The sequence below is a fragment of the Aegilops tauschii genome, chromosome 7, assembly GCF_002575655.3.
Source record: "Aegilops tauschii subsp. strangulata cultivar AL8/78 chromosome 7, Aet v6.0, whole genome shotgun sequence".
Classification (NCBI taxonomy): Eukaryota; Viridiplantae; Streptophyta; class Magnoliopsida; order Poales; family Poaceae; genus Aegilops; species Aegilops tauschii.
In genome coordinates this window covers 417,626,099-417,649,724 of record NC_053041.3, presented here as the reverse complement: position 1 = coordinate 417,649,724, position 23,626 = coordinate 417,626,099, and positions in this window count along the sequence as shown.

The following is a 23,626-nucleotide window of genomic DNA, read 5'->3' as shown; positions in this document are numbered from 1 at the left end:
ACCTCGCATAGCATGGGATCAAATTTATATACGCGCGCTCTAAGGGGTGCCCCCCTCTCGGTCCCAACCGGAAACACCCATGCCCCCTGACCGGATGACTGGCTTTAATCCAGGGCCATGGAACCCTCATCCCGGCCCCTCTATTTGGTGTGTACACGGAAAGAGGTTACCAACTTACCACACCGTATTCTTGGCAGAAAACATGTGGCGGCACGGAAAGGGGAAGAACGATAACGTGACTCAGTCCACGTTAACATTGGAGTTTATCGGACATCGTAAGGCTGGCATGCTACAACAATACCACCTTACTGCCTTTCATGTCACCACATGACTAGGCCATCTCTCATCAGAGATCACAGTAACTTCGGAGCACACGGATAGTTGCCTTACATGCAACGAGATACTCACCGATGCTCATATGCCATGCACAAACCATTCAAGCAAACATGCAAAACACCCGTCATATCAAAGGTTCAAACATGCTTGCCTGGTTCAGAGAAGTCGGAGTCTAGCTCGGTGAAGGTCGCGGCTCCGTCACCTCTTCCGGAACCTACGGTATAGCGAAAACGTATACTAACGTGAAAATCATCGCGTGCATAAAAGTTGTCCCAAATTTTTTCCAAATAAATACTATAAAAAACTAGACAAAAATACAAGACTGACAGAAAAAGAATCACTCAAAAATCATCTTTTATCAAAAAGTTATAAGGGTTTTAGTCCAGGGACTAATCTGTGATGAAACAGAAAAGATCCAGGGACTTAACTGAGAAAACAGAAAACGGTTCCGAGGGAAAGACGTCAGCCCAAAGAGAAAACGTATTTGCCCGAAGGCGCCAACGGAAAATGGTTCGAGGGGGAAAAGAATAGAGGCTGACAGGGGGGTCCACATGTCAGGTTTGAAAACCTCGCCGGCGCCCGAAGACTGCGGTGGTCGCCGGCGTTGAACCACGGCGAGACAGGGAGATCGGAGTGTACCAAGAGTTTCAGTGCGTCCTTCCGCGTCGGTGGGTGGTGGACTCGACCGACGGAGAGCACCACGTCGACGGCAACACTTTCTCCGGCGGACGGCGGCTCGGGCGATGGTGGAGAACTCCGGTGGGTGCTGCAAACTCCGAATTGAAGCGCGGGTCAGGAGAGTGGATGCATAAGGAAGCTACTGGCAAGAGCTGAGAGGTAGAGGTGCACGCACGGGAGCGAATCGAGCTGGATCCCGTGGCGGGTCGCGGCGGTCGGAGTTGGGGAAGAAAGCTCCCTCGGGGCTCTTCCAGTGGCTTGGCGTGGTCTTGGTGGAGTGCAGAGGTGGTGTGGGTTCGAGTTCGAGCTCGGGGCCTCTATTTATAGGCGATCCAAGGGGGTGGCCGTGAACGGGAAATCTCCGGCGAGCGATTACGGTGAGACAGTGGTTGGGCAGTGGGTTTAGGAGGCTGGGCATCATCAGTGAGAGTTACTGGTCCCGTTCCACTGCTAAACTTGGTCGGTTTTGGCGTAACGGCGCCGGTCTTCGACGGGGCGGCCGTACGGGCACGGCGGCGGCAGAGAGCGCGCTCCGCGCCCAGCGGTTCACGACGAGGGTGGCAGCGCGCACGGGGGAGTGGATGGCCACGCGGCGGCCTCCGGTGGCTTGGGCGGCGCTGGGTGGCGCCGTCCACGCTGCGCCCCTCTCTGGCGGCCGCAAAGCCGCCGCTGCCGTCGCTCACGGGGTGGCGCACCTCCTCCTGCTCGTCGCCAACGCCCGCAACCTTCCAGGCGTTCGTGCGGTGCCAGGGACAAGAGGGAGGGGACTGGGAGCAAGGCGCCACAGCGGCACTGGCGAGATTGACAACGAACACTGAAGAAAACGACAGTAGTTTCAGACATTGTAACTGAACTTGACTAAACATGATAGCAACAGTGTCCAGCAGGTGTTCGATGAAATGATTTGGCAAGGAGAATTTTTTTTCTGGAGCTGGGACTTGGTGAGGTGACCTCTCAATGCACCCATAGGCTGCCTGAATTTTCTCAAATTTTTAGGAGAAGAATTCAAATGAATTTCATCAAATTTGGCAAATCTGGTCCAAACTTGCAGCAAGTGTAGTTTGAAATATTTGAACTGGAGACCAGTGGATCTTCATGGATCCTGGTTGAGGGCTCAAAGGACTAGCTAGGGAAATTGGTTTGGAGACAAAACTCAAAGCAGAAAAGGTAGCTCCTTTGTAAATCTCCAAGGATCAAAATAGAAGGCAGAAATTGTTTTTGATGAGAATTAAATGGAAAAGAAATTATGGGGAGGTTCAAACTGCTGGATTTGAGGAGTGACTTGACACAAAGATGGGGAAAGGCTTATGGGAGTGGCTTCCCACTTAGGTCATGGCAAGAGGAATTTTTAAAAGGGGAAAAGATCACTCAAAAATGCCCTAGGGCTATTTAAAAGATTTTTCAAAAGAAATTTTCCCAAGTGAGAAGCATTTGGTTTTGAGTCCAAATAAAAGGGCAAACCTCCAAGACCAAAATTAAGTCTTGGGTGAATCCAAAACAAAACACTTGCCATAAAAGAATGTTTTTGAGATGGTGGGTTCTTTAGAAGAAAAAAAATTTAAATACCCTCCTCAAATAAAAAAAACAAAAGTTTGAAAAATCCAATTAAAAATTTTGGGTGTCACAACTCCAAACTTTAAGAAACGACAACTTTGGTTTCTTGCCAAACCACAGTTCTTTTAGTGTCATCTCAACGGATTTAGATGGCACCCTTTTTAACGTGAATGCAGCTGTCTCTAATGCATAACCCCAAAACGATAGTGGTAGATTGGTAAGAAACATCATAGATCGCACCATATCTAATAAAGTACAGTTATGACGTCTGGACACACCATTACGCTGTGGTGTTCTAGGTGGCGTGAGTTGCGAAACTATTCCGCATTGTTTCAAATGAAGACCAAACTCGTAACTCAAATATTCTCCTCCACGATCAGATCGTAGAAACTTTATTTTCTTGTTACGATGATTTTCCACTTCACTCTGAAATTATATGAACTTTTCAAATGTTTCAGACTTATGTTTCATCAAGTAGATATACTCATATCTTCTCAAATCATCTGTGAAGGTCAGAAAATAACGATACCCGCCACGAGCATCAACACCCATTGGACCGCATACATCGGTATGTATTATTTTCCGGCGCTCTGCCGGAGGGGGAATCGATCACGGATGGCCTCTACCTCAACACCATGGCCTCTCTGATGCTGTGCGAGTAGTTTACCACAAACCTTCGGGTCCATAGTTATTAGCTAGATGGCTTCTTCTCTCTCTTTGGATCTCAATACAAAGTTCTCCTCGATCTCCTTGGAGATCTATTCGATGTAATAACTTTTTGCGGTGTGTTTGTCGAGATCCGATGAATTGTGGGTTTATGATCAAGTTTATCTATGAACAATATTTGAATCTTCTCTGAATTCTTATATGCATGATTTGATATCTTTGCAAGTCTCTTCGAATTATCAGTTTGGTTTGGCCTACTAGATTGATCTTTCTTGCAATGGGAGAAGTGCTTAGCTTTGGGTTCAATCTTGCGGTGCTCGATCCCAGTGACAGCAGGGGAAACGACACGTATTGTATTGTTGCCATCAAGGATAAAAATATGGGGTTTATATCATATTGCTTGAGTTTATCCCTCTACATCATGCCATCTTGCCTAATGCGTTATTCTGTTCTTATGAACTTAATACTCTAGATGCATGCTGGATAGCGGTCGATGTGTGGAGTAATAGTAGTAGATCCAGAATCGTTTCGGTCTACTTGACACAGATGTGATGCCTATATACATGATCATGCCTCGATATTCTCATAACTATGCGCTTTTCTATCAATTGCTCGACAGTAATTTGTTCACCCACCGTAGAATTTGCTATCTTGAGAGAAGCCACTAGTGAAACCTATGGCCCCCAGGTCTATTTTCCATCATATTAATCTCCCATCAATTAGTTATTTCTGTCGCCGTTTATTTTGCATTCTTTACTTTTCAATCTATACAACAAAAATACCAAAAAAATTATCTTATTATCTCTATCAGATCTCACTTTTGCAAGTGGCCGTGAAGGGATTGACAACCCCTTTATCGTGTTGGTTGCAAGGTTCTTATTTGTTTGTGCAGGTACTAGGCGACTTGCGTGTAACCTCCTACTAGATTGATACCTTGGTTCTAAAAAACTGAGGGAAATACTTACGCTACTTTGCTGCATCATCCTTTCCTCTTCAAGGGAAAACCAACGCATGCTCAAGAGGTAGCAAGAAGGATTTCTGGCGCCGTTGCCGGGGAGGTGTACACCAAGTCAAGTCAAGATTTGATCTCCCGACAACGAGCCATTTTTGGCGCCATTGCCGGGGAGATCTACGCACAAGTCAAGACATACCAAGTACCCTTCACAAACTCTTCTCCCACGCATTACATTATTTGCCTTTTGCCTCTCGTTTTCCTCTCCCCCACTTCACCTTTGCCTTCTCTTCGCCCTTCCTCCGTTCGATCTTGTGTTACCATGTGCCTTCTTTTTGCTTGCATCTTCGCTTGCTAAAAGTTTATGGATCCTCATCCCCTTGCTAATATTTTTAAGAGATCCAATTATGATGAACCAATTTCTAGTGATTTGAGTGCACTAGATTATCTTTATGAGGTTTTGCTTGAAATTCGTGAATCAGAAAATTGTGATGAAGAAATTTATGAAGAGATTCACGATAGCTCCTTGAATAAAAAGCATGACTGCAATGATTTTACTATAAATTCTCTTGATGTAATTGTGCTAATAATATGCAAAACCCTAAGCTTGGGGATGCTAGTTTTGCTATGTCTACTACTTGTTGCAATGATCATGATTGGGGTGATTCTTCTTATGATCTTGAAAATTTATTTAAGCCCCATGATGAATATGAGATTGATAATAGTTTTTGCAATAATATTGAAAGTGGGTTTGGAAGAGTGTCAACTTTAGATGCCACATATTGGAGAATGTTCAATCTTATGGTATTTTTGATAAAAGTGGGTTTGGAGAGGTCATGACTTTAGTTAATGATAATCCCACTATTTTGGAAGAGTGTCAACTTCGCATGCATGTGGATCGTGTTGAGAATATGTTATGTGATAGCTATTTTGTTGAGTTTTCCTATGATCCTACATGTAATTATTATGAGAGAGGAAAATATGGTTGTAGAAATTTTTATCTTACTAAATTACCTCTCGTCATGTTGAGATTGCTATCGTCTCCTTCTTCTTCCTTGCATATGCTAATTTTTGCTTGCCATGATAATTTGTTTGCTTATAAAATGCCTATGCATAGGACGTATGTTATACTTAGATGTGTTTATCCCGTGTTCTATGATGATCTCTTTGTGCTTTAATTCTTGTCTTTGATGTGAGCATCATTAAAATTACCAATGCCTAGCTAGGGGCGTTAGACGATAGCGCTTGTTGGGAGGCAACCTAATTTTATTTTTGTTCCTTGCTTGTTGTTCCTGTTTAATAATAAATAATTAATCTAGCCTCTGGTTAGATTTGGTTTTATGTTTTAATTAGTGTTTGTGCCAAGTTAAACCTATAGGATCTTCTTGGATAACAATTATTTGATCTTGCTGAAAAAGTCAGAAACTTTCTGCTCACGAAAACAATTGTTAAAAATCACCAGAAAGTGATAAAATACTGATTCCAATTGCAGTAGATCAATAAAAACATTATCTAGGTCCTCCTATTTTTATAGATTTTTCTGAGTTACATAAGTTTGCGTTTGTTACAGATTACTACAGACTGTTCTGTTTTTGAGAGATTCTGTTTTTCGTGTGTTGTTTGCTTATTTTGATGAATCTATGGCTAGTATCGGGTGGGGGGGGGGGGGGGTATGAACCATAGAGAAGTTGGAATACAGTAGGTTTAACACCAATATAAATAAAGAATGAGTTCATTACAGTACTTTATTGTGGTTGTTTGTTTACTTGCACTAACGGAGCTCATGAGATTTTCTGTTGAGTTTTGTGTTGTGAAGTTTTTAAGTTTTGGGTAAAGATTTGATGGATTATGGAATAAAGAGTGGCAAGAGCCTAAGCTTGGGGATTCCCAAGGAACCCCAAGGTAAAATTCAAGGACAACCAAAAGCCTAAGCTTGGGGATGCCCCGGAAGGCATCCCCTCTTTCGTCTTCGTCTATCGGTAACTTTACTTGAGGCTATGTTTTTATTCACCACATGATATGTGTTTTGCTTGGAGCGTCTTCTATGATTTGAGTCTTTGCTTTTTAGTTTACCACAATCATCCTTGCTTTACACACCTTTTGGAGAGACACACATGAATCGGAATTTATTAGAATAGTCTATGTGCTTCACTTATATCTTTTGAGCTAGATAATTTTGCTCTAGTGCTTCACTTATATCTTTTTAGAGCACGGTGGTGGTTTTATTTTATAGAAATTATTGATCTCTCATGCTTCACTTATATTATTTTGAGAGTCCTTTAGAACAGCATGGTAATTTGCTTTGGCTACAAAATTAGTCCTAATATGATAGGCATCCAAGATGGGTATAATAAAAACTTTCATATAGAGTGCATTGAATACTATGAGAAGTTTGATACTTGATGATTGTTTTGAGATATGAAGATGGTGATATTAAAGTTGTGCTAGTTGAGTAATTGTGAATTTGAGAAATACTTGTGTTAGAGTTTTCAAGTCCTGTAGCATGCATGTATGGTAACTGTTGTGTAACAAATTTGAAACATGAGGTGTTCTTTGATTGTCATCCTTATGAGCGGTGGTCGGGGACGAGCGATGGTATTTTCCTACCAATCTATCCCCCTAGGAGCATGCGCGTAGTGCTTGGTTTTTGATGACTTGTAGATTTTTGCAATAAGTATGTGAGTTATTTATGACTAATGTTGAGTCCATGGATTATACGCACTCTCACCCTTCCATCATTGCTAGCCTCTTCGGTACCGTGCATTGCCCTTTCTCACCTTGAGAGTTGGTGCAAACTTCGCCGGTGCATCCAAACCCCGTGATATGATACACTCTATCACATATAAACCTCCTTATATCTTCCTCAAAACATCCACCATACCTACCTATTATGGCATTTCCATAGCCATTCCGAGATATATTGCCATGCAACTTTCCACCGTTTCATTTATTATGACACGCTTCATCATTGTCATATTGCCTTGCATGATCATGTAGTTGACATCGTATTTGTGGCAAAGCCACCATGCATAATTCATCATACATGTCACTCTTGATTCATTGCCCATCCCGGTACACCGCCGGAGGCATCCATGTAGAGTCATATTTTGTTCTAGTATCGAGTTGTAATATTTGAGTTGTAAATAAATAGAAGTGTGATGATCATCATTAGAGCATTGTCCCAAAAAAAGGAGAAAAAAAGAAAGGCCAAATATAGAAAAGGAAGGCCCAAAAAAAAGGGACAATGTTACTATCCTTTTCCACACTTGTGCTTCAAAGTAGCACCATGATCTTTATGATAGAGAGTCTCTTATTTTGTCACTTTCATATACTAGTGGGAATTTCTCATTATAGAACTTGGCTTGTATATTCCAACAATGGGCTTCCTCAAATGCCCTAGGTCTTCGAGAGCAAGCAAGTTGGATGCACACCCACTTAGTTTCTTTTGTTGAGCTTTCATACATTTATAGCTCTAGTGCATCCGTTTCATGGGAATCCCTACTCCTTGCATTGACATCAATTGATGGGCATCTCCCTAGCCCGTTGATTAGCTGCGTCAATGTGAGACTTTCTCCTTTTTTGTCTTCTCCACACAACCCCCATCATTATATTCTATTCCACCCATAGTGCTATATCCATGGCTCACGCTCATGTACTGCGTGAAAGTTGAAAAAGTTTGAGATTACTAAAGTATGAAACAATTGCTTGGCTTGTCATCGGGGTTGTGCATGATGAGAGCATTCTTGTGTGACGAAAATGGAGCATGACCAAACTATATGATTTTGTAGGGATGAACTTTCTTTGGCCATGTTATTTTGAGAAGACATGATTGCTTAGTTAGTATGCTTGAAGTATTATTATTTTTATGTCAATATTAAAATTTTATCTTGAATCTTTCGGATCTGAACATGCATGCCACCATAAAGAAAATTACATAGAAAATTATGTTAGGAAGCATTCCACATCAAAAATTCTATTTTTATCATTTACCTACTCGAGGACGAGCAGGAATTAAGCTTGGGGATGCTTGATACGTCTCCAACGTATCTATAATTTTTGATTCTTCCATGCTATTATATTATCTGTTTTGGATGTTTAATGGGCTTTACTATACACTTTTATATTATTTTTGGGACTAACCTACTAACCAAAGGCCCAGTGCAAATTACTATTTTTTTGCCTATTTAGTGTTTCGCAGAAAAGGAATATCAAACGGAATCCAAACGGCATGAAACCTTCGGGGGAGTCGTTTTTGGAACAAACGCAATCCAGGAGACGTGGAGTGGATGTCAAGGAAGCAACAAGGTGGCCACGAGGTTGGAGGGCGCGCCTAGGGGGTAGGCGCACCCCACCCTCGTGGGCCCCTCGTGGCTCCACCGACCTACTTCTTTCGCCTATATATACTCATATACCCCGAAAACATCCAGGAGAACCACGAAACCCTATTTCCACCCCCGCAACCTTCTGTACCCGTGAAATCCCATCTTAGGGCCTTTTCCGGCGCTCTGCCAGAGGGGGAATCGATCACGGAGGGCCTCTACATCAACACCATGGCCTCTCCGATGATGTGTGAGTAGTTTACCACAGACCTTCGGGTCCATAGTTATTAGCTAGATGGCTTCTTCTCTCTCTTTGGATCTCAATACAAAGTTCTCCTCGATCTTCTTGGAGATCTATGCTACGTCTTGAGCACTGCGTTGGTTTTCCCTTGAAGAGGAAAGGGTGATGCAGCAAAGTAGCGTAAGTATTTCCCTCAGTTTTTGAGAACCAAGGTATCAATCCATTAGGAGGCTACACGCAAGTCCCTCGCACCTACACAAACAAATAAATCCTCGCAACCAACGCGATAAGGGGTTGTCAATCCCTACACGGTCACTTACGAGAGTGAGATCTGATAGATATGATAGGATAATATTTTTGGTATTTTTGTGATAAAGATGCAAAGTAAAATAAAAGCAACGGAAATAACTAAGTGTTGGAAGATTAATATGATGGAAAATAGACCCGGGGGCCATAGGTTTCACTAGTGGCTTCTCTCAAGAGCATAAGTATTTTACGGTGGGTGAACAAATTACTGTTGAGCAATTGACAGAATTGAGCATAGTTATGGGAATATCTAGGCATGATCATGTATATAGGAACCACGTCCGAGACAAGTAGACCGACTCCTGCCTGCATCTACTACTATTACTCCACACATCGACCGCTATCCAGCATGCATCTAGAGTATTAAGTTCATAAGAACAGAGTAACGCTTTAAGAAAGATCACATGATGTAGAGGGATAAATTCATGCAATATGATAAAAACCCCATCTTGTTATCCTCGATGGCAACAATACAATACGTGCCTTGCTGCCCCTACTGTCACTGGGAAAGGACACCGCAAGATTGAACCCAAAGCTAAGCACTTCTCCCATAGCAAGAAAGATCAATCTAGTAGGCCAAACCAAACTGATAATTCGAAGAGACTTGCAAAGATAACCAATCATACATAAAAGAATTCAGAAGATTCAAATATTGTTCATAGATAAACTTGATCATAAACCCACAATTCATCGGTCTCAACAAACACACCGCAAAAGAAGATTACATCGAATAGATCTCCACAAGAGAGGGGGAGAACATTGTATTGAGATCCAAAAAGAGAGAGGAAGCCATCTAGCTAATAACTATGGACCCGAAGGTCTGAGGTAAACTACTCACACTTCATCGGAGAGGCTATGGTGTTGATGTAGAAGCCCTCCGTGGTCGATGCCCCCTCCGGCGGAGCTCCGGAACAGGCCCCAAGATGGGATCTCGTGGGTACAGAAGGTTGCGGCGGTGGAATTAGGTTTTTGGCTCCATATCTGATCGTTTGGGGGTACGTAGGTATATATAGGAGGAAGGAGTACGTCGGTGGAGCAACATGGGGCCCATGAGGGTGGAGGGCGCGCCTGGGGGGGGGGGGGGGTAGGCGCGCCCCCTACCTCGTGGCTTCCTGTTTGATTTATTGACGTAGGGTCCAAGTCCTCTGGATCATGTTCGTTCCAAAAATCACGTTCCCGAAGGTTTCATTCCGTTTGGACTCCGTTTGATATTCTTTTTCTGCGAAACTCTGAAATAGGCAAAAAACAACAATTCTGGGCTGGGCCTCCGGTTAATAGGTTAGTCCCAAAAATAATATAAAAGTGAATAATAAAGCCCAATAATGTCCAAAACAGAAGATAATATAGCATGGAGCAATCAAAAATTATAGATACGTTGGAGACGTATCAAGCATCCCCAAGCTTAATTCCGGCTCGTCCTCGAGTAGGTAAATGATAAAAACAGAATTTTTGATGTGGAATGCTACTTGTCATAATTTCAATGTAATTCTTCTTAATTGGGGTATGAATATTCAGATCCGAAAGATTCAAGATAAAAGTTCATATTGACATAAAAATAATAATACTTCAAGCATACTAACTAAGCAATTATGTCCTCTCAAAATAACATGGCCAAAGAAAGTTCATCCATACAAAATCATATAGTTTAGTCATGCTCCATTTTTGTCACACAAGAATGCTCTCATCATGCACGACCCTGATGACAAGCCAAGCAATTATTTCATACTTTAGTAATCTCAAACTTTTTCAACCTTCACGCAATACATGAGCGTGAGCCATGGACATAGCACTTTGGGTGGAATAGAATATGATGATGGGGGTTATGTGGAGAAGACAAAAAAGTAGAAAGTCTCACAACAACGAGGCTAATCAATGAGCTATGGAGATGCCCATCGATTGATGTTAATGCAAGGAGTAGGGATTGCCATGCAACGGATGCACTAGAGCTATAAATATATGAAAGCTCAACAAAAGAAACTAAGTGGGTGTGCATCCAACTTGCTTGCTCACGAAGACCTAGGGCACTTGAGGAGGCCCATTGTTGGAATATACAAGCCAAGTTCTATAATGAAAAATTCCCACTAGTATATGGAAGTGACAAAACAAGAGACTCTCTATCATGAAGATTATGGTGCTACTTTGAAGCACAAGTGTGGTAAAAGGATAGTAACATTGTCCCTTCTCTCTTTTTCTCTCATTTTTTGGGCCTTCTCTTTTTTATGGCCTTTCTCTTTTTTTTATTCCTCACTTGGGACAATGCTCTAGAAAATGATGATCATCACACTTCTATTTATTTACAACTCAATGATTACAACTCGATACTAGAACAAAGTATGACTCTATAAGAATGCCTCCGGTGGTGTACTGGGATATGCAATGAACCAAGTGTGACATGTATGAAAGAATTATGAACGGTGGCTTTGCCACAAATACTATGTCAACTACATGATCATGCAAAGCAATATGACAATGATGAACGTGTCATGATAAACGGAATGGTGGAAAGTTGCATGGCAATATATCTCGGAATGGCTATGGAAATGCCATAATAGGTAGGTATGGTGGCTGTTTTGAGGAAGATATAAGGAGGTTTATGTGTGAAAGAGCGTATCATATCACGGGGTTTGGATGCACTGGGGAAGTTTGCACCAACTCTCAATGTGAGAAAGGGCAATGCACGGTACCGAAGAGGCTAGCAATGATGGAAAGGTGAGAGTGCGTATAATCCATGGTCTCAACATTAGTCATAAAGAACTCACATACTTATTGCAAAAATCTACAAGTCATCAAAAACCAAGCACTACGCGCATGCTCCTAGGGGGATAGATTGGTAGGAAAAGACCATCGCTCGTCCCCGACCGCCACTCATAAGGAGGACAATCAAAGAACACCTCATGTTTCAAATTCGTTACATAACGTTTACCATACGTGCATGCTACGGGACTTGCAAACTTCAACACAAGTATTTCTCAAATTCACAACTACTCAACTAGCACAACTTTAATATCACTACCTCCATATCTCAAAACAATCATCAAGCATCAAACTTCTCTTAGTATTCAACACACTCATAAGATTTTTTTTACTAATCTTGAGTACCTAGCATATTAGGATTATTTAAGAAAATTACCATGCTATTTAAGACTCTCAAAATAATCTAAGTGAAGCATGAGAGATCAATAGTTTCTATAAAACAAATCCACCACCGTGCTCTAAAATATATAAGTGAAGTACTAGAGCAAAAACTATATAACTCAAAAGATATAAGTGAGGCACATAGAGTATTCTAATAATTTCCGAATCATGTGTGTCTCTCTCAAAAGGTGTGTACAGCAAGGATGATTGTGGTAAACTAAAAAGCAAAGGCTCAAATCATACAAGACGCTCCAAGCAAAACGCATATCATGTGGTGAATAAAAATATAGCTCCAAGTAAAGTTACCGATGGAAGTAGACGAAAGAGGGGATGCCTTCCGGGGCGTCCCCAAGCTTTGGATTTTTGGTGTCCATAGATTATCTTGGGGGTTCCATGGGCATCCCCAAGCTTAGGCTCTTGCCACTCCTTGTTCCATAATCCATCAAATCTTTCACCCAAAACTTGAAAACTTCACAACACAAAACTTAACAGAAAATATCGTGAGCTCCGTTAGCGAAAGAAAACAAAAGATCACTTCAAGGTACTGTAATGAACTCATTATTTATTTATATTGGTGTTAAACCTACTTTATTACAAATTATCTATGGTTTATAAACTCTTTTACTAGCCATAGATTCATCAAAATAAGCAAACAACACACGAAAAACAGAATCTGTCAAAAACAGAACAGTCTGTAGTAATATGTAAATAACGCAAACTTCTGGAACTCCAAAAAATCAGCCAAAATAGGATGACCTAGGAAATTTGTTTATTGATCAGCAGCAATTGGAATCAATATTTTATCACGTTCTGGTGATTTTTAACAATTATTTTCGTGAACAGAAAGTTTCTGGAATTTTCTGCAAGATCAAATAACTATCATCCAAGAAGATCCTATAGGTTTAACTTGGCACAAACACTAATTAAAACATAAAAACACATCCAACCAGAGGCTAGATCAAATATTTATTACTAAAAATCAAGGATAAATATTGGGTTGTCTCCCAACAAGCGCTTTTCTTTAAAGCCTTTTTAGCTAGGCATTGAGGTTTCAATGATGCTCACATAAAAGACAAGAATTGAAGCACCAAGAGAGCATCATAAAACAAGTGACAAGCACATCTAATTCTGACATACTTCCTATGCATAGGCATATTATAGGCAAACAAATTATCATAGCAAGCAAGAATTAGTATATGCAAGGAAGAAGAAAGAGACGATAGCAATCTCAACATGACGAGAGGTAATTTAGTAAGATGAAAATTTCTACAACCATATTTTCCTCTCTCATAATAATTTCATGTGGGATCTTAAGCAAATTCAACAATATAGCTATCACAAAACATATTCTTAACACGATCCACATGTATGCAAAGTTGACACTCTTCCAAAATAGTGGGATTATCATTAACTAAAGTCATGACCTCTCCAAACCCACTTTTATCCAAAATTTCATAAGATTGAAAATCCTTCAAATATGTGGGATCTAAAGTTGACACTCTTCCAAACCCACTTTCAATACTATTGCAACCATTATTATCAATCTCATATTCATCATGGGGTTTAATTAAATTTTCAAGATCATAAGAAAAATCACCCCAATCATGGTCATTACAACAAGTAGTAGACATAGCAAAACTAGCATCCCCAAGCTTAGGGTTTTGCATATTATTAGCACAATTGACATCAAGAGAATTTATAGTAAAATCATTGCAATCATGCTTTTTATTCAAAGATCTATCGTGAATCACTTCATAAAGCACTTCATCACAATTTTCAGATTCACGGATTTCAAGCAAAACCTTATAAAGATAATCTAGTGCATCCAAATCACTAGGAATTGGTTCATCATAATTGGATCTCTTAAAAAGATTGGCAAACGAATGAGGATCCATAGATATTAGCTTCTCTGTTTAGGAATAAATACTCAACTATTTCAACCAAACGAGCGAACGAGCCAAGTAAGACATCAAGGCAAACAAAAAGACGAACGGAAAGAGGGCGAATAAAACGGCAAGGGTGAAGTGGGGGAGAGGAAAACGAGAGGCAAATGGTGAATAAAGTAATGCGGGAGATAAGGGTTTGTGATGGGTACTTGGTATGTTGACTTTTGCGTAGACCTCCCCGGCAACGGCGCCAGAAATCCTTCTTGCTACCTCTAGAGCAATGCGTTGGTTTTCCCTTGAAGAGGAAAGGGTGATGCAGCAAAGTAGCGTAAGTATTTCCCTCAGTTTTTGAGAACCAAGGTATCAATCCAGTAGGAGGCTACACGCAAGTCCCTCGCACCTACACAAACAAATAAATCCTCGCAACCAACGTGATAAGGGGTTGTCAATCCCTACACGGTCACTTACGAGAGTGAGATCTGATAGATATGATAGGATAATATTTTTGGTATTTTTGTGATAAAGATGCAAAGTAAAATAAAAGCAACGGAAATAACTAAGTGTTGGAAGATTAATATGATGGAAAATAGACCCGGGGGCCATAGGTTTCACTAGTGGCTTCTCTCAAGAGCATAAGTATTTTACGGTGGGTGAACAAATTACTGTTGAGCAATTGACAGAATTGAGCATAGTTATGGGAATATCTAGGCATGATCATGTATATAGGAACCACGTCCGAGACAAGTAGACCGACTCCTGCCTGCATCTACTACTATTACTCCACACATCGACCGCTATCCAGCATGCATCTAGAGTATTAAGTTCATAAGAACAGAGTAACGCTTTAAGAAAGATCACATGATGTAGAGGGATAAATTCATGCAATATGATAAAAACCCCATCTTGTTATCCTCGATGGCAACAATACAATACGTGCCTTGCTGCCCCTACTGTCACTGGGAAAGGACACCGCAAGATTGAACCCAAAGCTAAGCACTTCTCCCATAGCAAGAAAGATCAATCTAGTAGGCCAAACCAAACTGATAATTCGAAGAGACTTGCAAAGATAACCAATCATACATAAAAGAATTCAGAAGATTCAAATATTGTTCATAGATAAACTTGATCATAAACCCACAATTCATCGGTCTCAACAAACACACCGCAAAAGAAGATTACATCGAATAGATCTCCACAAGAGAGGGGGAGAACATTGTATTGAGATCCAAAAAGAGAGAGGAAGCCATCTAGCTAATAACTATGGACCCGAAGGTCTGAGGTAAACTACTCACACTTCATCGGAGAGGCTATGGTGTTGATGTAGAAGCCCTCCGTGGTCGATGCCCCCTCCGGCGGAGCTCCGGAACAGGCCCCAAGATGGGATCTCGTGGGTACAGAAGGTTGCGGCGGTGGAATTAGGTTTTTGGCTCCGTATCTGATCGTTTGGGGGTACGTAGGTATATATAGGAGGAAGGAGTACGTCGGTGGAGCAACATGGGGCCCATGAGGGTGGAGGGCGCGCCTGGGGGGGGGGGTAGGCGCGCCCCCTACCTCGTGGCTTCCTGTTTGATTTATTGACGTAGGGTCCAAGTCCTCTGGATCATGTTCGTTCCAAAAATCACGTTCCCGAAGGTTTCATTCCGTTTGGACTCCGTTTGATATTCTTTTTCTGCGAAACTCTGAAATAGGCAAAAAACAACAATTCTGGGCTGGGCCTCCGGTTAATAGGTTAGTCCCAAAAATAATATAAAAGTGAATAATAAATCCCAATAATGTCCAAAACAGAAGATAATATAGCATGGATCAATCAAAAATTATAGATACGTTGGAGACGTATCAATCTATTCGATGTAATAACTTTTTGCGGTGTGTTTGTCGAGATCCGATGAATTGTGGGTTTATGATCAAGTTTATCTATGAACAATATTTGAATCTTCTCTGAATTCTTATATTCATGATTTGATATCTTTGCAAGTCTCTTCGAATTATCAGTTTGGTTTGGCCTACTAGATTGATCTATCTTGTAATGGGAGCAGTGCTTAGCTTTGGGTTCAATCTTGTGGTGCTCGATCCCAGTGACAGAAGGGGAAACGACACGTATTGTATTGTTGGCATCGAGGATAAAAAGATGGGGTTTATATCACATTGCTTGAGTTTATCCCTCTACATCATGTCATCTTGCCTAATGCGTTACTCTGTTCTTATGAACTTAATACTCTAGATGCATGCTGGATAGCGGTCGATGTGTGGAGTAATAGTAGTAGATGCAGAATCGTTTCGGTCTACTTGACACGGACGTGATGCCTATATACATGATCATGCCTAGATATTCTCATAACTATGCACTTTTCTATCAATTGCTCGACAGTAATTTGTTCACCCACCATAGAATTTGCTATCTTGAGAGAAGCCACTAGTGAAACCTATAGCCCCAGGGTCTATTTTCCATCATATTAATCTCCCGTCAATTAGTTATTTCTGTCGCCATTTATTTTGCATTCTTTACTTTTCAATCTATACAACAAAAATACCAAAAATATTTATCTTATTATCTCTACCAGATCTCACTTTTGCAAGTGGCCGTGAAGGGATTGACAACCCCTTTATCGCGTTGGTTACAAGGTTCTTATTTGTTTGTGCAGGTACTAGGCGACTTGCGTGTAACCTCCTACTGGATTGATACCTTGGTTCTCAAAAACTGAGGGAAATACTTACGCTACTTTGCTGCATCACCCTTTCCTCTTCAAGGGAAAACCAACGCATGCTCAAGAGGTAGCACCCCTTGGACTATAAATACTTGTCTCCTAGCTCCGAATTAGGGTTAGCATTGGTTTAGCTCATACTAGAGATATAGCTATGCTCATCCACTTGATACTCTCTCATTGGAGACCGAGGCCCCCTAGGACAAGATCCCCCAAGTGCATTCAAGACCCCGTCAAGGGAAGATCCCTCGTGGATTCAAGCTCTCATCTGCTCACGGATTGGGAAGAACTTGTTATCGTTTATATCGTCCCATGTTGGATTTGGATCGTGTATCTCTTTGTGTACTTGGATCTAGCACATGTGTAATCGAATCTCATTGATTTGAGTGTTTCCTCTCGTTTTCACCCTCGTGTTTTCCCTCATGTGTTTGTCACGTTCTTCGGGAATCCCCCTCCAAATCGTGAAAGATCGGGCCCTAGGGTTCCACCCTACATCATCTTGGTATCATGAGCCAGGTTGATCACGTATTTGGAGTCCCTACCCCCACTTTCTAGCCTAATTTTGTTGATTTCGTCCTAAATTCGAAAATCCCCACCAAAAATAGCCCCAATTTTTTTGTGATTTGTTGGTTTGATCATGTTTTGTTGATTTTGATCCATGGATTCATTGTGTTTTGAGTAGACCTAGCTCCCTCCACCACGAAATCCCCCCAAATTTTTCCCCATCAATTTTCGAGTTGAAGCCGTGTTTTTCTGCCCCGATCTGAAATATGGAATATTTGCCGTGATTACCGGTTGTACCGCTTCGAGCACCGATACTACCGCCTGACCGGTACAACCGCCCTACCACCGCTCAACAACCGCCTGACGACTTCCGCAACTTTGACACTTCTTCGACAAGGGCATCTTTGCCCTAGGTGCAGTGACATCTTCGCCAATGTACTGGAGACAATGCACCCCAACACCAACCCTTCACAGCCTATGAACTCGACATCAACAACGATCCCTTCACAATTTTGACACCCTCGATCGTAAGCAAGGACGGTAACTTCGACGACACCTTTGTGTACTCCTTGCCATTGCATTGATAACTCCATGGCCCATTTTGCGTCACTTTCCTATCGAGACTAGCCATTGAGTATTGCCGGAAATGTTACTTGTGCACATAAGTGATCATCGTTCCTATTGCATATATATACCATATCATCTTGGTAGAAGCATCTTGGTATCATCTCTTGTGTCACAAGTTTGTCACCGCATATATACAATTGCTATATCAGTTCGTGAAGTTTTGCATAAGAGGCCAAATGTGACGCCCCCGATTTGACCGTACACTAATCATGCACGCAAATGTGTACGATCAAGATCAGGGACTCACGGGAAGATATCACAACACAACTCTAAAACATAAATAAGCCATACAAGCATCATAATATAAGCCAGGGGCCTCGAGGGCTCGAATACAAGTGCTCGATCATAGACGAGTCAGCGGAAGCAACAATATCTGAGTACAGACATAAGTTAAACAAGTTTGCCTTAAGAAGGCTAGCACAAAAGTAGCAACGATCGAAAAGGCAAAGCCTCCTGCCTGCGACCTCCTAACTACTCCTCGAAGCCGAACTCCATGTAGAATCATCCTCGGGATCTCTAGCTCTTGGACTCCAGCCTCTGGTTGCGAAAATCAGGTATAGAAAGGGGAAAAGAGGGAGAAAAGCAACCGTGAGTACTCATCCAAAGTACTCGCAAGCAAGGAGCTACACTACATATGCATGTGTATATGTGTAAAGGGCCATATCAGTGGACTGGACTGCAGAATGCCAGAATAAAAGGGGGATAGCTAGTCCTGTCGAAGACTACGCTTCTGGACATCTCCATCTTGCAGCATGTAGAAGAGAGTAGATTGAAGTCCTCCAAGTAGCATCGCATAGCATAATCCTATCCGGCGATCCCCTCCTCGTCGCCCTGTTAGAGAGCGATCACCGGGTTGTATCTGGCACTTGGAAGGGTGTATTTTATTCAGTATCCAGTTCTAGTTGTCATAAGGTCAAGGTACAACTCCGGGTCGTCCTTTTACCGAGGGACACGGCTATTCGAATAGATAAACTTCCCTGCAGGGGTGCACCACATAACCCAACACGCTCGATCCCATTTGGCCGGACACACTTTTCTGGGTCATGCCCGGCCTCGTAAGATCAACGCGTCGCAGCCCCACCTAAGCACAACAGAGCGGTCAGCACGCCGGTCTAACCCTATGCGCGCAGGGGTCTGGGCCCATCGCCCTATGCACACCTGCACGTTGCGTACGCGGCCGGAAGCAGACCTAGCCTAGTGGCGTTCCAGTCCAATCCGGCGCGCGCCACTCAGTCGCTGACGTCAAGAAGGCTTCGGCTGATACCACGACGCCGGGATACCCATAACTACTCCCGCGTAGATGGTTAGTGCGTATAGACCAAATGGCCAGACTCAGATCAAATACCAAGATCTCCTTAAGCGTGTTAAGTATCCGCGAACGCCGACCAGGGCCAGGCCCACCTCTCACCTAGGCGGTCTCAACCTGCCCTGTCGCTCCGCCACAAAGATCCACTTGCGGGTACTCCTACGAGCCGACCCGACTTTAGTCATCACATGTGTCATGTATGTAGTATATAAGTATATACCCGTGATCACCGCCCAGGTGATCACGGCCCGATAGTATAGCACAGCAGACGGACAAGAATGTAGGGCCACTGATGGAAATCTAGCATCCTATACTAAGCATGTAGGATTGCAGGTAAAGGTATCAACAGTAGTAGCAAGGATAGGCTATGCATCAGGATAGGATATCGAAAAGCAGTAACATGCTACACTACTCTAATGCAAGCAGTATAGAGAAGAATAGGCGATATCTGGTGATCAAGGGGGGGCTTGCCTGGTTGCTCAGACAAGGAGGGGTCATCGGTGACGTAGTCGACCACAGGGGCATCAGCATCGTCACGGGGTCTACCGAAGAGAAGAGGGGGGAGAAACAGTAAATACATAGCAAGCAAGTGCATAACAAGACAACAGGCAGAGCTAGACGTGTTCTAACGCGGTATGAGGTGATACCGGTGAAGGGGGGAAACATCCGGGAAAGTATTCCCGATGTTTCGCGTTTTCGGACAGACGGACCGGAGGGGGAAAGTTGCGAGTTCGATAGGTTAGGGAGGTGTGGTGGACGAACGGACTGCGTATCCGGATTCGTCTCGTCGTTCTGAGCAACTTTCACGTTGAAAATATTTTAATCCGAGTTACGGATTAAAAGATATGATTTTCTAAAGATTTTATTAATTTCTGGAATTTAATTAATTATTTAATTTAATTCAAAGTTTGGATTTATGACATCAGCATGATGTCATGCTGACATCAGCAGTCAACAGGGGTTGACTAAGTCAAACTGACATGTGGGTCCAGTGGGACCCACCTGTCATTCACTGTTTAGGTTAATTAGGGTTTAGCTAATTAATTACTGTTTAATTAAATTAAACGGGATTAATTAACTTAATTAATTTAGTTAATTAATTAATTAAAATTAATTTTTATCTTTATTTTCTTTATTATTTTTATTAATTAATTTATTATTATTATTAATTAATTAATTTATTATTTTATTATTATTATTATTATTATTAATTTATTTTATTTATTATTATTATTATTATTTTATTTTTTTTAAAACAAGTTTCCGGGGGGGGGGGCACTGTCAGTGGCCCTAGGGCCAAACGGGGCGGTTCGGGCGCTGGTGCCCGACAGGGCGCCCAGGGGGGGCGCTGGCGAGGCCGTGGTGGTGCGCGGGCGGAGGCGCGGCCGGCCGCGGCGCTGGGCGCGAGCCAGCAGCGCGGCAGATGAGCGTGGCGAGGCCCGGGGCGCCGGGCCCTGGATGCGTGGGGGCGGGGCGTGCGGGCATCGGGCGCGGTCGGGGCGTGGCGACCGCGGGACGCGACGCGGGGAGAGTGGCGTCGGGCGCACGAGCGGCGGCAGGTGGCCGCGGTGACTGAACGGGGAAGGAAAGGGAAGAGGAAGAGAGGCCGGGGGCCTCACCGCGGGGCCGTAGGGACAGGGCAGCGGTGCTCGGGGAGGACGACGGGGACGGTTCGACGCCGGGGAGGAGTCCGGCGAGGAGGCGTGGTCGAGGCGGAGGACGAAGACGGGCGGCGGGGTCCAGCAGCGTCGAGGTGGGGCGTCGGGGTGGCGCCGGGGACGAGCGCCGGCGCCAGGGGCGCGGGGCGGCACCGGGCGGCGTCAGGCTCGGTGAGGCGGCGCCGGGCGTCGGCGATGACGACGGGATCGGGGGCGGCGCGTCCAGATCGGGGAGAGGGGGGGCGCCGGCAGGGCGCAAGGCGAGGCGCGGGGCGACGTCGGGGCGAGGCGGGGAGGCGAGGTCGTCCGGTGAGGACCGGCGGCGGCGCGGGTGCAAGGCAACGGGGGCGGCGCTTGCCACCGACGGGATCCGCGCGGGGGAGGGAGAGAGAGGTGGGTGAGATCGAGGGGAGTGGGGGGGAGCGAGTGAGAGAGGGGGTCGGGGAGAGGTTAGGGTTTACTGGTGGGGGCCTAGTAGGCCAGGGGCGCGGGGGGGGGGGGGGGGGGGGGGGTTGGGCCGGCAGGCCGCTCGGGCACACGGCCAACTGGGCCAAGGCCCAGTCGGGGGGGGGGGCAGTTGTTTTTCTTTTTCTTTTTTGTTTGTTTTAGTTTTAGTTCTTTTTCCTTTTCTGTTTTATTTCAGTTACACTTTATTCTTAGTTTAGTAAAATATGATAATAGCTCCAAATTAGTGTTCCAAAACAACCCACTACCCTAAAAAGTTTTACCTCAAGATAAAATAGTTTATGATTTTATAAAATATCAAAGGCATTTATTTAATAGTTTTACCTACTGTTTTAACCATTTAAGTGCATTTAAACTTTTTATAAAAATGTTGCTTCTTCACCATAACTACCTACGCAATATTTGTCACGATCCGAACATTTTAGTTTTAACATCTGAAAACTTTTGTTGTTTCCTTTTATTTAAATTTTGAATTTGTTTCGGTTCTGAACCATCGAGAGTTTATCAACAGTAACGGGGTGACGTGGCATCGTTAACGAGGGATTACTGTAGCTTAATTATCCGGGCGTCACAATTCTCCTCCACTACAAGAAATCTCGTCCCGAGATTTAGGAGGTGGGGGTAAGGGGGAAAGTTCTGGTTACGAAATTATAACGGATCTTCTCGAAGAAGTTAATCCCTTTCATTGATGTCTTCATTTCTTTATTCCTATGCATCATGATGATGTTGTCGTCCTTTCTTCGGGGAACTCCATCGTACTTACGAATAGGTAAGGGGCAGCTCTTCAACGATAGGATGTTATAAGGGAAAATCATCTGGGGGGGGGGGGTATCCCAAGAATGAACATATGAGTATCTCTCGAGTTGAACAAATGAAACACATCGAGAGCAGAGTAGGACAATGTAATAAGAAGTTTCGAGCGGATAGGCAATCGTTCATTGCCTGAAACAGAGTGAAAAGGGGTTCAGAGCAACGGGAATAAGTATTGTGTCCGATACCAGAATTGATCACTTGGGACGGTGGCCCATGAATTACATACGAGGCCACGCGCGATGAATAAATTTGGGAACAGGGGGTGCACAGGAGAGTCAGGTTTCAATCCTGTGGAACTGTGGGTTATGGGGCCACCATGTGGGTTAAAAGTAGGAAGGGCGGTGATATCTTGCACGATCATGATAGCAAGGCATGGCAGAGGGTAGCCTGTCAGTTATATGTCAGCAACATCGTCGGTACCAAGGGCAAGGGACGAAGAGAACCATTTTCCTGCTCGTTGAACGAGGCGGACCAATAGGCAAAGTTCTCATCCATCGGTGGTTACCGGAATGCTATCAATAAATGCAACAGGGTCTTACGGATACGGTCGTACATCAAGGTGTTTAGATAAGCAGAAAAATATTACTGCTTAGATCATATAGATCACAAGAAACGTTAAACCAACCAATGGAAAGGAAAATATGATTATCAGATTAAACAGAAGAATGGAAAGGAAAATGTGTTAAAACACATATTTCAAGGGTATATTCTTCCCAAGGGTAAGCAGAGCATGATATCCATGATGGGATATAACGTAGAAAACTCTTTAGGTAAGGGGAAGGAAATTTCATGACATTACCCATACAACGGTGTTTGGATAATTGTGCAGGAAGCAATTAGCTTTGGGCTTCAAATGTTCCTGTTGAAAATCAGAGTAACATAGACATGCTTCGAGGTAGCATTGACATGGTCAATAGGTAAGATCAGGCTATGGATACACAAAGGATCCATCAGGAACAACTTATAGAGTAAGTCTTACAATTTCCTCATGGAAGAACAGCTAACCTTGCTAAAAGGGAAAACTTATAACAATAGGTCATCCGGCCCTGTGTGCTAGGCATGACATCATCTTACCGGGTTATAAAAAGACTAATGTTATAACTCTTGGAATTACGTTCCAACCATCATTTCTGACCAAGATTCAGATCAGATTGGTGTCAGGTTACCTCAGACTTAGGATGTCTGAGAAGAAAGGTGCAACACAAATTGATGGGATGACATTGTAAGATTCTCGGGAAATGAACCATGAAAGCAAGTTCCAAAACAAGAGTTCATCATTAAACCAAGGAGAGGTGAGGAGGTGACTGATTGACTCAGCGACAATCCATTGAGACTTCCAAAAGATGGATTTCCAAAACTATGTGAACAAGGAGATAACATTTGCTAGATCGAATGACTTAATGATGTATGCTCGAGGAAAACATACACAGTTAAACATTGGCTGAAATGTGCACCCGAAATATGGGCTAGGTAGTACG